An 18,449-nucleotide genomic window follows, 5' to 3' on the forward strand; every position below is an offset into this window, starting at 1 on the left:
ACTGACAAAAAACTAAATAAAATAACAAGACAGACAAACAAACAAACAAAAAACCCTGTTGTCCTATAAAAGAGGTTCCATAAATGGACACATGAACAGAGCCAAAAAGATTAAATGGTTGGGGATCAGCAAAAACTTATGAAATCCAACCATGGCATAAACCAGAACAACTTTATTATTGTCAGTAATAAGTATCAGTTTGAGTTTGTTAAACAGAATGAACATGAGAAAAATTTTAAAAATCCAGCTGACAGCTTTAAGGATGAAAAATGTTTGCTATGTTTTGAGAGTTAACAGACATAACAAAAAGAAATGAAATAGGCCATCTCACAATAAGAAGAACAATATAAATCCTCAAGCTAAACTCCAGTGTCTTTACCATCAATTACACTTACAGAAGTTACCATTCTTACTCTATGATAATGCATCAAGAAACATGATGATTTCTAACCTACGAAAAACTCAAAACTAAAAGCCTTTGTTTCTTTGAGTTCCACAGATTGTTGCCTTCTAACTTGCTGATTATCACATTTCATCTTTTTTCTCTTGTTAAATCTTTGGCCCATCAGAAAGGATGATAACAAAGTTTAGAATTGTAATTTTCAGTGAAATATTATTAAGTGTTATTGTTCACAAAGTAAAATATCTTAAAAGCAAGATTATTTTAATATGTCGATTTTCTGAGTATAGCCTGCTGAGTACAATAAAGACTTCTAAGATATCAGGAGAAATGATTCCCTCCAGAAATTCCAGGCATGCTGTTGTTTACAAAGTCTACCCTTACTCAGGGCCATGGCTCTCCAGTGAACCCCGTTGCTTCTTTTTCTTAAACTATACACGCAAGCAATCTTGGGACTAAAATATAGAGAAGTATAATCTTTCATTTAAGCATTAAAGCTTTCCTTTGAACTAATGAATTTTAGTGATAAGAGATTCAGCATGCCACTGCAGAGCCAGAAAAGATATGTTAAAATGCTCTATTTTTTCCCCTGAATATCATTGGTTCTTGCAGTTCATTTCAGTTTCCCTAATGTAGGTATTTACACTCAGTATTTAGAAAATACAAGGAACGTTGGGAGAGGAGAAGGAAAGAGGGAGAAAAATGAGGGAGAGATTAAGAAGTTGGACAAGAAATGTACTCACTACCTTACTTATGTAACTGTAACCCTTCTGTACCTCACCTTCACAATAAAATTAAAATAAATTAAATAATTTTTAAAAGGAAAAATACAAGGAACCAATATAGTGTTAATCATCAATTTAGAAAGGCAAGATTTGTAGCTACTGGTACCATATGAAGTCCAAAACCTGGTAAGAAATGGACAATGGTGAATTCGAAGCTGAGAACTGGAAAGGGGCTTTCAATTCACAAGTTTGGTTGGACTCAGAAACATTCTGAAAAACTAGTATCTCCAAAGCTCCTGTGTTTACACCCTTCCCTCAACACCTGCATATTCATTCCATTCTTCATTTGAATATCTTCTTGATTATTTTTAATGGTGTCCAGGAGATAAAAGCTGAGAATAATTCATCACTGTTCCCATCTTTTCTTTTTCTTTTGCAAAAGCACAACTTGACTATAAAACTCACTTGAAATCCGGAAGGACTTATAAGGAGCACAAAGGAGGATGTTTGAGCAACAGAGAAGACAGGACACATTAATATATAAGCAGGTAAAAGAAGATCAAAGCTCTTGAACCAATAAAATATCCAAGATCTCACTCAGTTCAAGTCAAATGGACAGTAGTTCATGCAATGGAAGTCAAAATCAGAATCTCTCTTCCCAAATCAGTATAGCAAATGTTATGATGAAATGTAATGTAAGTATTCACATATAGAAACATGTAGTTTATGGCATTACAAAGACAGTAAAATATTTCTATTTATCTTCAGAGGAAAAGATAAAGCATTGATATTCAAACTGGTGTAACTATTCAGACACTGTATATAGCAAAGGCTTTATATTTGTCTGCTTGATTTCTATAAAGGGGAAAAAATCTCTTTTTTTCTTAATTTAAAATTTTTTCACTCTGTTTTAGGTAAAGCTAAAAGAGAAATATGTCAAGCATTTGAGTAAATGGTACACTCTACATAGCTACACTACAATGTAACTTCTTTTCTCAGCTAAAGTGGGTTATCATAAACACAATATGAAAATTGCCTCAATTCAGATGTGGTTTTAGGACTATAAAATATATTGGTTGTTTAGAAGATACCCCATTAGCTCATTATTCCTGTATTTGTACATTAACATAATGGTAACACTATGAACTCTTTCAAAATGCTACTGTTGCTACAATAAGACTTCTAGATTGTTTTATTTTACATTGATTCCTAAACATTCTATAGAATTTCATTGCAGTTAAAACATCTGCAAATATATGGCTAGTTTCTGATTTATTTCATATCTTTATTATATTGATTTTGTGGCATCAATAATATAGTAGTATGTTGTAACTGTAGCCTGAAAATATTTCAAGAAAGACAAAGCAACTGAAAAACACAGGACAATACAAAGCAACATTATTAAAAATTATCTGTATAACTTTTGCCCCAAAAGATAACTTTTCAGAAGATAGATAAATAGATAGATAGATAGACAGAAACATAGATAGCAGAGGTTTTAGATAGATATACATATACATTAGAGGTTTTATCTTTCTTTGTCCTAGTCCTATAATCAATTCTTTTTAGAGGTGATACCACACGAAATTATGTCTATAATATTTCTAATGATAAGAAGTATTACTTGTCACTGGTATACTATCTCTAGAATAATTAACAAGTACTCATTTTTACCAGTTATCAGTGAGCTATTCAGAAATAGGTAATCCAAAAATATTGCAAATTCAGTGTATTTCTATCATCAATTATATCCAGTTGATATGAAAAATAATCCATTAAAAACTTCATTTCTGAAATGATTAACATTATTTCTTTTTTTTTGGGGGGGGGTCTGGTCGTGGGGCCTGAACTCTGGGCCTGAGCGCTGTCCCTCAGCTCTTCAGCTCAAGGCTAGCGCTCTACCACGTGAGCCACAGCGCCACTTCCGGCTTTTTTCTTTTTGCTTATGTGGTGCTGAGGAATCGAACCCAGGGCCTCAGGCATGCAAAGCAAGCGCTGTACCACTGAGCCAACTTCTCAGCCCTTAACATTATTTCTTTACCATGGCTAAGAGCAGTACGATGCATATTAACAAACATGTGCTTACAGAATTTAATTTCTTCATTTACAACAGAGGCTTAGGATTACATATTTACTACCACTGAGTTTTATAAAAATTCTCGCCACTCACCATTTTTGGTGATGAAAACCTACCAAAAAAAAAAAAATAACTGCTTGCTTCCATTTTAATTCTGAGAAGCAACTTGAGAAGATACACCTAGGAATTAAAGTGTATAGATACGCATTCTTGCTAAGTGCATTATTATTCTAAAAATATTGAAGACACCACTCACACTATCTGCCACTAACATGTTAGAAATCAAAGGGAAAAATGAAAATTGTATATTGGCTATAGACGAAATAATTTTTTAAATTAAAGTAAATATTATAGTGCTTAAAAGGAAAAGGAGTTGTTCCTTCTAGGCTGAACAAATATATAAACATTGAAGATTTATGAAAAATACAGGGAGAACTTTCTTCAGTGTCGAGAACACTGGTATTTCTGAGCAGCTTATAGAGAACTACAGCTATAGGTGTGGACCATCATTTCATTCCATCATTCTATCTATCTTTATTGTACCTTCTATACTGTCAGGACATCTTATTTAAAGCAACAATGCCGCAATACTACTCACCAAGTTCCTAATCACTTGATAATGTGGATGGTCTGTTAATATGCCCTTAAATTTATAATATGGATGTTCTCTTAATACATCCATAAATTTTCTAAGCTTCTTTACCAAATATTCTGTCATCACTGAAGGAAAATGACATTGCTTCCTAAACAGATTAAACAAAGCTAGACAATCTGGTCTTGCTATGTCCATTTTCTTAGATGAATATCTGTTCTCTTCCAGCAGAAAATTCTTTTTCATATGTTGCCAGTTCTTTGAGAATTACTCCTCTTGCTCCAGCTTCTATCAGAGCATGAGACATAGTGTCACATTGCTACCTTTTACTTCACCATATTCCCAGTTAAATGTCAGATTTTCTCCTGTTCATAACATTTTTACTCCACAACAGAGTAGAAATTCTATGCACACAAGACAGACACTAATACAATACGAATTGAATAAATCATTTCTAGAAATTAATGTTAATGCTTTCTTGTGCATCATTCCTCTCGCTTTATAACATTCTTGCGGGGGAGGGGGAAGAAGAGTGCGCTGAAGGAAGCAGTAGTTTCTCTGCATGAAGCATATATAACCATAAGTAATATTTCAATCCAGCACTTGGTAAGAATATATTGAAATTGTTCTGAAAAATGCATCTTCACTCAAAATATGAGATCCTAGAATGAGTCTGTTTCTTAACTATAAACAGCCAACATTCTGGTTTAATTTTATTTTCATCTAGGATTTTAAAATATCAAATATTAAAAATATACAGAAATTAATAATTCCAAATGTCTAAGGATTTTTATATACTTAGGAAACTTTTTAAGTACCAAGAATGTTTTTTAATTATTATTATAAGTATCTTTTTGTTGTTGTTGTTGTTATTGATCATGGGGCCTGAAGTCTTGGCCTGTGCACTGTCCCTCAGCAATTCAGCTCAAAGCTAGCACTCTACCACTTGAGCCTCAGTGCCACTTCCAGCTTTTTGTGCTTTATGTGTTGCTAAGGAATCGAACCCAACCTGCATGCAAGGCAAGCACTCTACCACTGAGCCACCTTCCCTCCCAGACCTTTAAGTATCTTTTAAATTGTTAAAATGTTTATATCTCTGGCTTCTGACAGAATATCTTACATTCACACACAAACTTTTTAAATTTATTGTTGTGTTATCTTTAAATACTTGGGCTTTTCATTTTTGAATTTTATTTTGGATATCATCTTTAAGTAGTTATACCAACTTTTCTCTTCTCAATGACCCAAGATCTTCTAAGAATTGCAACATCATATATTTTTAGAGCAAGAAGGCCCTTTATGGATAATCTAGTGCTACCCTTACTAATTAGACAAATGAGAATACTACAACCCAGAGAGATTTTGTGCTGTGGCCTGGGTCTCACAGCAAGGTAATTACAAGAGTAGGCCTACACTGAAGGATATCCTGACCCAGTCCTCTTCCTAAGGGAACCACAATTGTAAATGATATTCACTCAAGCCACATGTGTATGTAATAAATTGTAGGCTAGGTAGTCTATAACTAGGACCTGCAATATATTTACTTAATCACTAGCCCTCCCTTCCAACATAAGATTCTTGCATAACTTGGACATCCTCTTTGAAACAATAGCACAACCATTCATGTTTAAGTTTCTACTATTTAAATGCAATAAAATGTTCCTCTTGATCTGTCATAAAATTCTCCCTTCAGTTGTTTTAACCCAAAATTTTATTATTGTTCAGAAGGAAGATAAGTATTCTGAGTAAATGCTATCAGCCTAAAAAGTTATAAACTCTGTGATTTGTTTATGTGGCTTTCTGAAACAAAGATAAAAATTGAGAATGGTTCTAGATGTGCTAAGAGTTAGGGGCAAATAGAGGCTCTGATACCAAAGAAGCATTAGGAAACTTTTTGATATAATAAAATGGTTAGAATACCATTTGTGATAATTAAACATAATTTGATACAGCTCATAAAATTCATGAAATTTTATGGAGAGACAATGTATTAACAAATATTGATAAGTATAGAAGATAGAAAATAATTTTGTTCCCACAGGTATAAATGCATCTCAAAATGCATCTAATTTTACAGTACATAATTTGAAATCTATTAGCACAAAGAAAAATGTATATGTCTTTGTTTAATGAGAGCACAGGAAGAAATTCCCTTCAACAAGTTTTTTTTAAACAATAGCTGGCAATGTACTGTTTTTTAGCTGTGACACAAAATAGTCATCTGTAAATATTTATAGTTCAGACCAGATCGGAATTTATTCACCATAATTTCACTGTAAAGAACCCTAACTACAGGCAGAATTGAGCAGTGCTTTGTTTTGTTTTTTTGAATGAATGAACCTGACATTATTTTAGATGTGGAGCTTAAAGCTAGCAGCAGACATTTTAAGATAAAAAAAGTGAAGAAACACAACATAAAAATTTCACCAGGCAGCTGTTAATCTAAGATTTTCCCCAAAATAATTACATAAAAATAATAAACGTTATCACCAAGAGTACTGAAGTTACACTAATTTAGTAATTTGAAATGTAATCATAAGCTGAACTTATTTCAAAAAAGTAAGCAGAAACATTTAGAGACAAAATATAATAAAACACTGACAGTAGGATGTGGAGTGATTATTGAATACTTCATAAACTTCTGCCAAAATAACTATGCTTAAATGGGTTGGCTTTTGGTTGAGGGAGATGCAAAACATTTTTCTTATTTTGTATGCATTCCATTTCCTAGTCACTGCTGCTTGACCAGGTCTGTGGGATAGAGAGTGGTGGACAATTTTAGCCCTTCTTCTATGACAGGCGGCTATCATTTCCATGTCAGGCTTATCTTTATGCAGATTTCCCAAAGTTAGCATTTATGCACGTAAATCCTGAAGGGCACCAGCTACACAGCTGACAGACTGTGACAGCTACTCTATCTCCAAGAATGGAATAAGTAGGAATGAATGTCTGAATAATTAATGTGCTGTTACTCTGCTCATGGCCAGTTTTTACATCCTGTACTTTATCAGTGTGGTTTGGAACTTAATTCGGATATAATTGCATACAAATGAAACTTTTATAAAAATCTATAAGCAAAGAAGTTAGAAAAATAGAGACAGCTAATGACCTTCAGTTTATATTTGCAGAAATTATTTCCACTTAGAGATAAAATGTAAGGCTGGATGTTGCATTTTTGTCTTCCTTTCTTTTTCGTTGATTGTGGAGCTTGAACTTGGCCTGGACACTGTCCCAGGTTCTTTTGTTCAAGTCTTGTGCCCTACCACTTTGAGCCAAAGCTCTAGTTCCAGTTGTTGAGTGATTAATTGGAAATAAGAGTCTTACAGGGACTTTTCCACTTGGCTAGCTTTGAAAAGTGATCCCCAGATCTCAGCCTCCTGAGTAGTTACAGGTGTGAGCCACTAGTGCCTGGCTAGATGTTGAATTTCTTTAAAACAAAACAAATATTACTGTTTCTATAAAACATTTGACTATTACATTTAAAATTTATATAAAATATGTAATGAAATTTGTATGTAATACATTAAATTTAAATAAAATAAGCTTTATAAAGTAAATATATAACATATCTATAAAATAATATATAAATATGTCCTATACTTATGTTAAATATTTACATGTAGAAATTTACATGTAAGGATATATTGCTTATATAAGTATAGGAATGTATTAAATAGAGAAACACAGAACCATCCTACTTACATATAGACACTTACATATAAGGATATATTGCTTACATAAGCACATGAATGTATATAATAGTCAAAAATAACATAGAACCATCATACATACTTAGCTCAGCCATTAGAAACACAGCAACAATTCGAATCCTGAAGCTCATACCTGATTTCAACTTTTCTCTAATCGTTCAAATGCAATCAATTTTAACATTTAAATAGTCTCCAATATGTTACTACTTCTCAAACTCACTACTGATGCCTTGAACCAGAATCCCATTATACCTCAACCAATCTACTGTAAGTATTTTTATACATCAAAGTAAAAAGGGTGCTATAAAGAGGAAATATTTGTAACCTATCAAACCAACTTTAAGAGGTGATAGCAAAGTTATGTATAATGTTGTGTTATATATTCTGGAGAGAAATAGAACAGAAGGTGGGGACAGAAAGAACGCTCAGGAAGTTTACACTTTAAACAGCACATGTAGAAAAGACAGTTGAGAAGAAAGTGTTCAAAATCTATTGAAAAATTCATGGGAATTGCTGAAGATACTATTATGGGAAGAGGGAACAAGACTACTGTGCATCTTAGGGACTACGGTCTAAGTACACAGAGATAAAGCCAGAGCAGCTCTCACAGTGCATAGGAGGGTGAAGAGCAACAATGTGGTGGCTTCATGGTGCAACCAGGAGGGAGTTGATTATCCAGGTAGAAGGGAGCTGTGGTTTAGATGAAATAAGACTAAGTGGATTTTAAAAGTAGCTAGATAGTATATAATTATAGATGCATCACATATGAGGAAGAAACACTACAATGAAATGTGCCTACCAATCGGAAGAAAGGAATTATCAGAACCATGATCCTCAATAGACTTTATCATTCTGAAAATGTAGGGTTGATATTCCAGCTTAAGTACATTTGAATGCATCATTTACTACAGAAAGGAAACCTCCATGGCATCTTCCTTCCCAGGGTCAAAAGTGGTAGTTTATTTATACAGTGCCTAATATCTGCCTAATCTTATTCGAAATTCCATGTAGCAGCAAATTTATTTATGCTGTGTTATACACAAGGAAACAGAACCAGAGAGGATGATAAACAAGAGGTTCTAGAGTATGCTGCCAAACAATTCAGTTTTTGGACTGTTCTCAGTTGTTTTTTTCTTTTGTTGTTGTTGTTGTTTTATGTGTGTATGTTTGTTTCTTTGTCTAGTAGTATTTTATTATTAAAGTGGGTCTAGAGGTTCCAAGTGCTAAATGTGAATGGAGGAGAAGACTACAAAGGATCATGAGGGTAGTCTATGTAGGTGATGTGCATTCTATATTCTACTCTAGATTAGAAGTAGTCTGTATTTCTAGGCAAGTGTCCCACTCTTCATTAATTATAATAGCTACTGTAGTATAAAAGGAAAAAACAGTAAAGAATGAAAAAATGAAATTTGTATATACATATAGTGGAAGATGAGTCAGCTACCACAAGAAATGAATTTGTCATTCCTACCATAATAGGGTGCAACTTGAAAACATTATGCTAAGTGAAAAAGCAGCTTCAAAATGTGGTACAGGACATGATGCATCTTGTGGCAAACCCTCAGAGACAGAAGATCTGTTAGAGGCTGCCAATGCATGAGGTCAGGGAGCTATGGGAAGTAGCAGAAACTGGATATAAGGTGGTGGCTCACACCTGTAATCCTTGATACTCAGGATGCTGAGATCTGAGGATTGTGATTCAAAGCCAGCCTGGGCAGAAAAGTCCCTGAGAGACTCTTTTTTTTTTTTTTTTTTTTTTTTTGTCGGTCGTGGGGCTTGAACTCTGGGCCTGAGCGCTGTCCCTCAGCTCTTCAGCTCAAGGCGAGCGCTCTACCACTTGAGCTACAGCGCCACTTCCGGTTTTCTGGTGGTTTATTGGAGATAGGAGTCTCACGGTCTCTCCTGCCCGGGCTGGCTTTGAACCGCGATCCTCAGATCTCAGCCTCCTGAGTAGCTAGGATTACAGGCGTGAGCCACCAGCGCCCGGCCCCTGAGAGACTCTTAAATACAATTAACCCATCAAAAACCAGAAGTAGTACTGTGGTTAAAGTAGTAGAGTACTGCCTTGAGCACCCAGGCCCTGAGTTCAAGCTCCACAACTGACTTTAAAAAAGGTGAATTTTTACATAGATAAAAAAGAAAGGAAAAGTAAAACCCCATTTTAATATTAGGAATAAGAAGAAGAAAGCCAATATCTCCAATTTTAAAGACAAATAAGAAATTCCAATTCTACTGAGGATTGATTAATATTATCAACTACTTGCCTCCTATTATTTACTGAGGAAAAAAGTTTGAATTGCTATAGGATTAAACTCTTTAAAACCTTCTATTGTATATTCTGTACATAAATGTGTGATTCGCAGAATTTGAAATTCTCAAAATAATCTTTATATGAAACATTTTGCTGGTATATGATGCATTTTATTTACTAATATTCGTGTGCACAATTGTAGATATGAAAATGAGAGCAGAAAAAAATTAACATCAATTACACTGTCACCCAATCATCAATTGAAAATCTCAGTATATTTACTTTATGTAATTTATAAAAGTAAAGCAACACATTTGCCATTCGCATGCTGTGTCATTCAGAGGTAAAAAGTTACTGAAACTATTCCAGCCATTTATTTTACTATACCTACATTATATATCCTTACAAAAATAAATATGTTCAACTCTATCACTAATAATTTGTTGAGAAGGTTTGTGAATTGAGTTCCCCCAAATACATGAAAAATGAAAAAATATTTCCTAAGAGCACACAGAATTATACTTCATGGTATGCTACATTTTCAAGATGATAAAACTCATAAAAGATATAATAATTTAAACATGAAAATAATAAGAAACATCTTGAAATTAATAAGCATAATTTGTAACACTAATCTATCAAATACCTTTATTTGCTCTTCAGTTGCTAAAAATATCCATGGTTTTTCCCTCCAGTTTATCAAGTTAAACATTTCTGTAAAAGAAAAAAAGAGTTCCATTAGATGAGAAAACACATACTTTGTTTTACGATGTAGAACGTAGAAGGCAGTCTATTTCCCAAATGCTGGGAAGCACAACAGTAGCATACGTGATGCATCCTCTCACACCGAAGTTCACTGCTAATGTTACTGAGTCTGTTAGGTATAGAATTTATGTATTTCCTTCAAAAGGACACACACACACACACACACACACACACACACACACACACACTCACAATTTTAAAATACATGTTGAGATTTCTAAGAACTACCTGATTTCTAATAACAAGCTCTTCTAGCTAAAATGTTTAGATGGGTTTCATCAATTATATATATATATATATATATATATATATATGCACACACATATATTCACATACACAAACAAAACACAATAGGTACCATATACATGTATTTACATATAAAGGTGACTAGGGTTTAAAATTATAAATGCAAATGAATTTTTAATAAAATTAAAAATTGAGGTATGCAAAATGAGTTCACTTGAACCCTTGGTTTACAGAATGTGATTTTCTTTATACTGTCAGAATATTGTTCTACTTCTTTTTAAATTATATTTTATCATCTTTAAGTAGTGTACAAAGGGGTTACCATTTAACATGGCAGTTTATGAGTGCAATGCATTTTGATCGATATCATTCCATCATTCTCTCCCATCTCTCCAAACACAACCCCTTCCCTCAATATTTCTAGTTTCAATGAATATGCATTGAATATCATGACTGCATTCTCCCCCACTTCCTCTTTTCATTCATCTATTTTTGTTATTAAAGCAATAGTCAAATTCCAGAATTTTCTTTGGGATTTTAATATTCTCTACAATAGGTGACATCAATATTTGAATTTTCTATTTAAAATTTGATGCAAATCATTATTCTATTAATTATTATTCTAATAATTACCCGGATACACTGGATATAGTATCATTTGCTTTAAGAGAACATTAAATAAATATGTACATACCAAACTGTGATACTATTATCTATTCTAACATCGTGCCTGAAATGGCTAAACAATTAAATAAGAAGCAGAAAATCAATAGTACAAAATTGAAATTGAGTTCTGCTTCATAATATCACTATTGACTAAAATCAGATATACTACAATATAATATGAAAACAAATTATTGGAAATTATTCACTGGTGAAGGTATTATATTTGGAGGTTTTCAGGATATCAAAGAAAGGGAATCCTCTGCATTTTCTCTAACGAGTAGTATGCACATATATTCAATCAATCAGCAGGGTTTTACACCACAAGGACAATTATTGTGTGTCCTGGATGCCCTATCCCACTGTGTTTTCAGGAAAATTAAAAAAAAAAAAGCTTAAAAAACCCGAAACTGTTTGAATTGCACTAAACAGCCATTGCTCCAACAAACAAAGCATTCGCGTTAAGGAAATATCCACTGTGTGAGTTATTTTTTCCCCTCATTTTGGGAGAACGGGCATTTGTCACCTTAAAAATGATTACATATCTGAGGAAGCATAGGTAAAAGCACGGGTAAGTACAATACAGCCTAGCCTACTAATATCATCACTCATTAAATCTTTTTTTTCTTTTAAAAAATACGTTCTGATATCTAAGCATAGCTAATGACTTAGTCTCTGATATTATCAGACCCACTTCACCACAGACAGGATCAATCATAGCTCTGTGATACTCTCAAATCTCTTTGTGTATTTTTCTATTTTTGAATTCCATACCACGGTAACAGTTACTTAGGAAAACGAATTTTGACTTCTTCAAGTTATATCACCTCTCCATTAAGGACCAAGAACCTAACAGCTACAGAAATGCTAAGTAAATCTACTTTTACAGCTTGTTTACCTTGCTTGCTTCCCTCATTCCTTCCTTCCTTTTCTTGAAAAGGACAAAGAACAGCAAAGTATTTGTGAAGTTCTAAAATATTGGGCAATTACAAGCAGAAATGTGGAAGAAAATGAAAATGAAAGCCTAGCATATGAGAATTATAAACTGCAGGATGAACAGTTTTCAAAGGCAAAAAGACAACTCTCAATAGGCCTACATTAGAAAAGAAGATTGCAAATCAATAGCTAGAGCTTTCCCATTACACAAACAGAAGAATAAGCTAAATATGTTAGTAAAAATAAATAAAAAATAAAAAAGAAGGGCACACTGAAGGGAAAATATGCCAACTTTATTAAAAGTCCCGTTAAACTTGCTAATTATTCAAAATCCTATGATTATTTTTAATCCCATTTTATTCAGTGTGTTAATTATTAATCCAAAATTTAGATGAATTACTCTTGAGTATCCTCCCCATTGACAAATGTTATAATTAACTTCAAACAGCCAACAGGTCTACAAAAGTTAAAATGCATTCACAATGCATAGACAATTCAAAGTTTATTGTTAGGAGAACAGAGCTGAAGAAAACCCCAAATGTAGAACAATCCACAAAGCTTAATCAACATGAAACCCAATAGTTTTACAAAGATGGTTAAACTTCTGGCATTTTGCTTATATAAATATCAACATAAGCTATAACTATATCAAGAAGGGGAAGAAATTTGTGGTGATGACAGCCAGTTTTCCTGTCTGAATTCACAGAACATTGGGATGGAATAATTTACCACACCAAACCACTACAATTCTACAATGCCAGAGAAGGCAAAGGGAAGAGCATTCAAGTATCTATATACTTTTGCCTCAGGAATGACAGCTAGGTTTAGGGCAGTACAAACATGCACAGTTCTAGAGGATAGATTTCATTTATTAAAATCCAAACCAGAATTAGGACTTGTATTTATTTCCTTTACATTGTACTCAATTCCATAGAGTTTGTCTCTGTCCTCATGGAAATGGTAATGTCCTAATCAATCAGATGTCCATGCACAGAGATGCTCCTCTACTTATGAAGACATTGTATCCAAAATAAACTCATCAGAAATGGAAAAGATAGTTAGTAACTAATGTGTGTAAAGGGGCAGTCATAGAGTCTCATGCCTGTAGTTACAGATATGGGAGACAAGAGATGGGAAAATCATAGTTCATAGCCAGCTTAGGCAAAATGTTAGTAAGGTCTCATCTCAAAATCCATCTGGGATGGTGGTACATATCTGTAATCTGAGCTATTCTAGAGATTTAAGTAGGAGGATTATGATCCATGGCTGACCCAATCAGAAAGCCCAAAATTCTATCTGAAAAATAAACTTAAAAAGCTCTGAGAGTGAAACGGTATCACCCAAGTGGTAAAACTCAGGGACCCAGAGTCTCATAACACCAAAAAGTGAGTTTAATTCTGCTACCCAACCAAAAGGCACACAGTAAATTAGGAGCACAGTTCACTGGACAGATTATTTGTTTACTTTCATGATCACATGCTTGACTGGGACTTGAGCATTGGTACACCTGCTTAGCATTTCAAAAGAAAAGTACAGACAGTAATTACTATGTGGCTAAAAAAAAAAGACAAAAAAGCCTCAAAAATACTGAAGTACAGTTTTCTACTGAATGCTTCTCATTTTGCACCATTATGAAGTCAAAAGTTCACAAATCCCACTACTGCAAATCAGGAGCTATCTATATAAAACCTAAGCTCTCGTTCCAGCAGATCCTGGAGCTTTCAGTCCCAAGTACCTCCTTCTTGGAGTTTGACTGAGGACTAACACTCCAGGCGTTAGCATTTCTGGCATATAGGGACCAGGTTGCTGAGGTCCTATAGTAAAATAACGGAGGAAAACCTACTATGAACAGCCCACTATAAGAAGGGTTCCTGGCATTCGAACTTGACTGTCTAACCCCACATTAAAATGAGATTTCTAGGACAAGAGAAATGGTGGCAAATATACAATTGATGTGTCTGTCAGAGGTAGGGCCAGTCACCAATAGGAGGGCTTAATTCCCAATAGAAACTGTACATCCAGAAAATGGATTAAAACGGGAGTAAAGGATTTCCAGCAGCCCACTTGTGTCACCTTCAGAAGACTTGGTGAGCTTCCAGGCAAATTATTACAGCAATATTTCTTCTCTTTTTCTGTATGAGAAATAGTTTTCAAATTATCAATATAAAAATAATCATTTAATTTCCCTGTGCTTTTACTCCCTATAATGGCTATGATTGTAATTACACATGACATATTTGCTTCGTAATCATGGTTTCCAAATTCTGTAATAATGGAAATTATCGAGCTTCATTATAATAAAATGTGCCTACACTCCCTACTTTTTAAATGCTTGCTTTTTTAAGGGAAACACACTGTAATCAATCCTATTATTTATATCATGAAATAATGGTTTGGCAACATGGCATACATTTAAACATTTTGTGGGGGAAAAAACATTTCCAAAGAATTGGACAGTTTTCTTTGTAAGCAATAAAATTATAACAATAATTAAGTATTTAAGGAATTTAAGTAAAATGGGGATTATAGTCATCAAAGTTCATTTCTTCAATTTCAGTAAAAATATTATGAATTGCAGTAATAAATAATTTTCAAAATCTAAAAGATTCAAATCAAGAAAGAGAACTATTGGTATCCAGATTCTTGTTAAAAAATAAAAAGAAACAGAAATAAACTGTAATCCACAAAGCATACAGAATTAATTTTCAAAATAGAATCTTAATCTAGCAGCTCTGATTACTGCTATTTAAAAGCACATTTGAAAGCTCAGTTTCATTTGCTTTGTTTTTCTTTTCTTTCCTTTTCTTTCTTTTTTTTGATGAGAAATTTCAGTAATCTTGCAATGGATATAATTTTCTAAGAGCACATATGAAATAAGGAACAGCACAACACAAATAATGAGCTTTTGATTAATTAAGATCTACATTAAGCTATCATTCTTCCTTAGGCAAAATTAAATAGGCATATAGGACTTAAGCTGAAACATGGGCTTTGGCACAGTGTAAATCAGGATTTACTTAGGAACTACATTTGCTGATTCATATGAGAATTACATCTGAAGTATAGACTGGAAATTGGTCCAATTCATGTCCCAATTTGGAGTATGAACATTTTTTTTGGTTATGTGTGTGTGCCAGTCCTGGGGCTAGAATTCAGAGCCAGCACATTGTCACTGCACTTTTTCTCTCAAGGCTACAGCTCTACCACTTGAATCACAGCTCCACTTTTGGCTTTATGATGGTTAGTTAAGAGTTTTATGGACTTTCCTGCCAGGGCTGGCATTGAAGCATAATCTCAGCCTCCTGAATAACTAGGATTAGAGGTGTGAGCCAAAGGTGCCCAGTCAATTATTGGAATTTTTAAATGCACTGATGCAGAAAAGCTTTAATATTAAAAGAACATTTTAGCATTTATTCTCCTGCCTCCATCAAATGTTACCTCCCTAAATATTAAAGCTGGACAAATAAAATATTCTAATTTCCAATGATCACATAATATATCAAGGAAATAGCCAAAGAAAACCATGTTATATATATATATATATATATATATATATATATATCCATATATAGATATATATGGATATATATAACAATTTTCAGTTTTTTTTCGTTTTCTTTTGTTTTCCTTTTTATCATCATCTTTAAGTAGTTGTACAAAGGAGTTGCTATTTAACAAAGCAGTTTATGAATGCAATTTATCTTGATCAATGTCACCCTTTCAACATTCAAGAAAAAAATATTTTGCCAATAGATTATACCAAGTATTTTCTATGGATTTATGATTGATTTATTTTTAACTACATCTCTGTGTACTTTTACATTTTCTGAATGTCAGTTCTAGAAAATGGTTTCAATCTCTCATCCATAAGGTTAAAATGTCAGGAAATATGAAGCCCAAGTAAACTGGTAGACTCTTTAATGTTTAAAGTTTACATAGTTTTGACTGTCAGGGCAGACACTGAATCCCAGATGTGCTTCTTTTTGAAAACTTCTCATTTCCCTACTCATTAAATAAAATCAATAATGTATTCCAACTAAAGGTTTAAAAAGGTTCTAAGCAGTGACCTCTGCCAAAGTGTTCTGGGAATGTTCCAAGCATGAGAGAAGCAGGGAGGGGATCAGAGATGATGAACTAAAAAAAAAAAAAAATGCTGCAGCACACGTGAAAAAAAAAAAAATCTGGCTGAAGGTCCAAACTTGATTAGCTTACACATCAAAGATCAGATTTCCTGTGCATGGCTACTTTCGCTCTGCAGCTCTCTCTCTTTATTTTGTCCCATTTCCACAATGCCTCCACTTCATTGTACAAAGTTTTCTTGCTCACTCTAAGATTTCAAGCAGAACATCTTCAATACTTACGTCTTTAAAACAGGACACTTTCACTTACACAGTAATGACCCCCTTATCTAAGATCGGACATCAGACCAGTATAATTTACAAATTTGGGTACCTGATCAGAGAGTGGTGTGTGTGTGTGTGTGTGTGTGTGTGTGTGTGTGTGTGTGTGTGTGTGTGTGTGTGTGTGTGTGTGTGTGTGTGTGTGTTGTAAAGAACACACTTTACTAAAACTCAATAAGCTCAATCACCACAGAGGTCTTCATATGAATTTTAGCAATGCTTTTATTTTATTATTTTATTTTTCCTTTACTGAGTTGTAACAAGTAAATGTCTGAAGTAGACCCTGGCTTTCTGGAGAAAGTGGATACAATCATTCAAACAAATGTGGATATAGTTTTGTTACTAAGGTTAGAAAAAACTGGACTGCAGGGCAGACACCAGTGTAAGAGGAGATAGTTGATTCCATTTTTTTTTTCCAGAGAATTTTCTCTACTAAAAAATCTTCTGGGACCGGGAGCTGGTGGCTCATGACTGTAATCCTAGCTCCTCAGGAGGCTGAGATCTGAGGATTACAGTTCAAATCCAGTCCGGGCAGGAAAGTCTGTGAGACTCGTATCTTCAATAAACCACTAGAAAAAAAAAGAGCGGAAGTGGCGCTGTAGCTCAAGAGGTAGAATGCTTGCCTTGAGCTGAAAAGCTGAGGGATAGTGCCCAAGGCCAGAGTTCAAGCCCCACAACCACAGAAAAACAAGCAAAAATCCTCTGGGTTAGAAATGTGGCTCAAGTGATAGAATAAAGTGAATAAAGAAGCTAGGCAAGCACACACAAAGTCTTAGGTTCAAGCTTAAGTACTATGGAAAAGAGGGGGGCGGGAAATGACTTTTTTTCACCTATACAAATATGACCTTAGATAATCAAAGATATATTCATGAATGATTCAGACTAGTCATAAATCACTAAGTCCCACTAGTATTAGAGATAATTAAGTTAACACTTTGCTAAAGTTCAAAGGATAATTGTGTGTGTGTGTGTGTGTGTGTGTGTGTGTGTGTGTATGTGTGTATCCTAGCCTTCCTTTTGAGAATGCTATAATTGTCTTCCTCTTATCAGTGGCCAATTTGTTTCAAAGAATGTATTCAGGATATAGGAAAAAAATATACTAATAGCTAAAATTAGAGAAAAAGTTTTGTCTTGTTTTTTTTCCTCCTTTGCCAATGAAATTGTCCATTCCTTTGTTTTTACACTTGCCTGTAAGTACAGAATGTTATGTGGCTCTTTTTCCTTCAAGATAGTACTTGAAATTCAGTGCCTATACTGTAGAATATAGCCAGGCACCTTCTCGTTGATGAGTATTACATGCTCAGTACAAGTAGAAAAATAGTTAGCTATGGTTATTAGAGTAAAAACATCAAGATTAAAGATAAACTAGATATTTCGAGAAGTAAACAGTGCAGTATGGGAAATGGTTTAAATCATTTGTTTTGCCTGGTGTATGCTCTTTTTCTTCTAATTATTAGAAAATACGAACTACTAGGGCAGACAAGTGTGCTTAAATTCTACAGTATTTCAGCATGTCACTTTCTTTCATTCCACTAAAAGAATAAAAAAATTAAATTCATAAGAAGGACATTACACTTACAAGATTTTTAAGTGATGTTTCATCAAAAACAAAAAAAAAGGGGGGGGGGAGGGCAACTAAAGTGTACTGAACATTATTCCTGCCCCCCAGGGCATTCACAATCCT

The 18,449-nt window shown here is 33.9% G+C and overlaps 1 protein-coding gene across 25 annotated transcripts in view; it reads right to left on the bottom strand.

Moving 5' to 3' along the window:
* Adgrl3 (adhesion G protein-coupled receptor L3) overlaps positions 1-18,449 on the bottom strand; it is a 735,816-nt gene that overhangs the window by 561,324 nt on the left and 156,043 nt on the right. For all 25 annotated transcript variants that reach the window (XR_011369974.1, XM_070012589.1, XM_070012578.1 and 22 more), the window contains one exon: positions 10,402-10,469. The gene's annotated coding sequence lies outside the window, so the exon portion shown is untranslated. The remainder of the gene's footprint in view (positions 1-10,401; positions 10,470-18,449) is intronic.

The sequence above is a fragment of the Dipodomys merriami genome, unplaced genomic scaffold, assembly GCF_024711535.1.
Source record: "Dipodomys merriami isolate MVZ:Mamm:240054 unplaced genomic scaffold, mDipMer1.0.p SCAF_9, whole genome shotgun sequence".
Lineage (NCBI taxonomy): Eukaryota > Metazoa > Chordata > Mammalia > Rodentia > Heteromyidae > Dipodomys > Dipodomys merriami.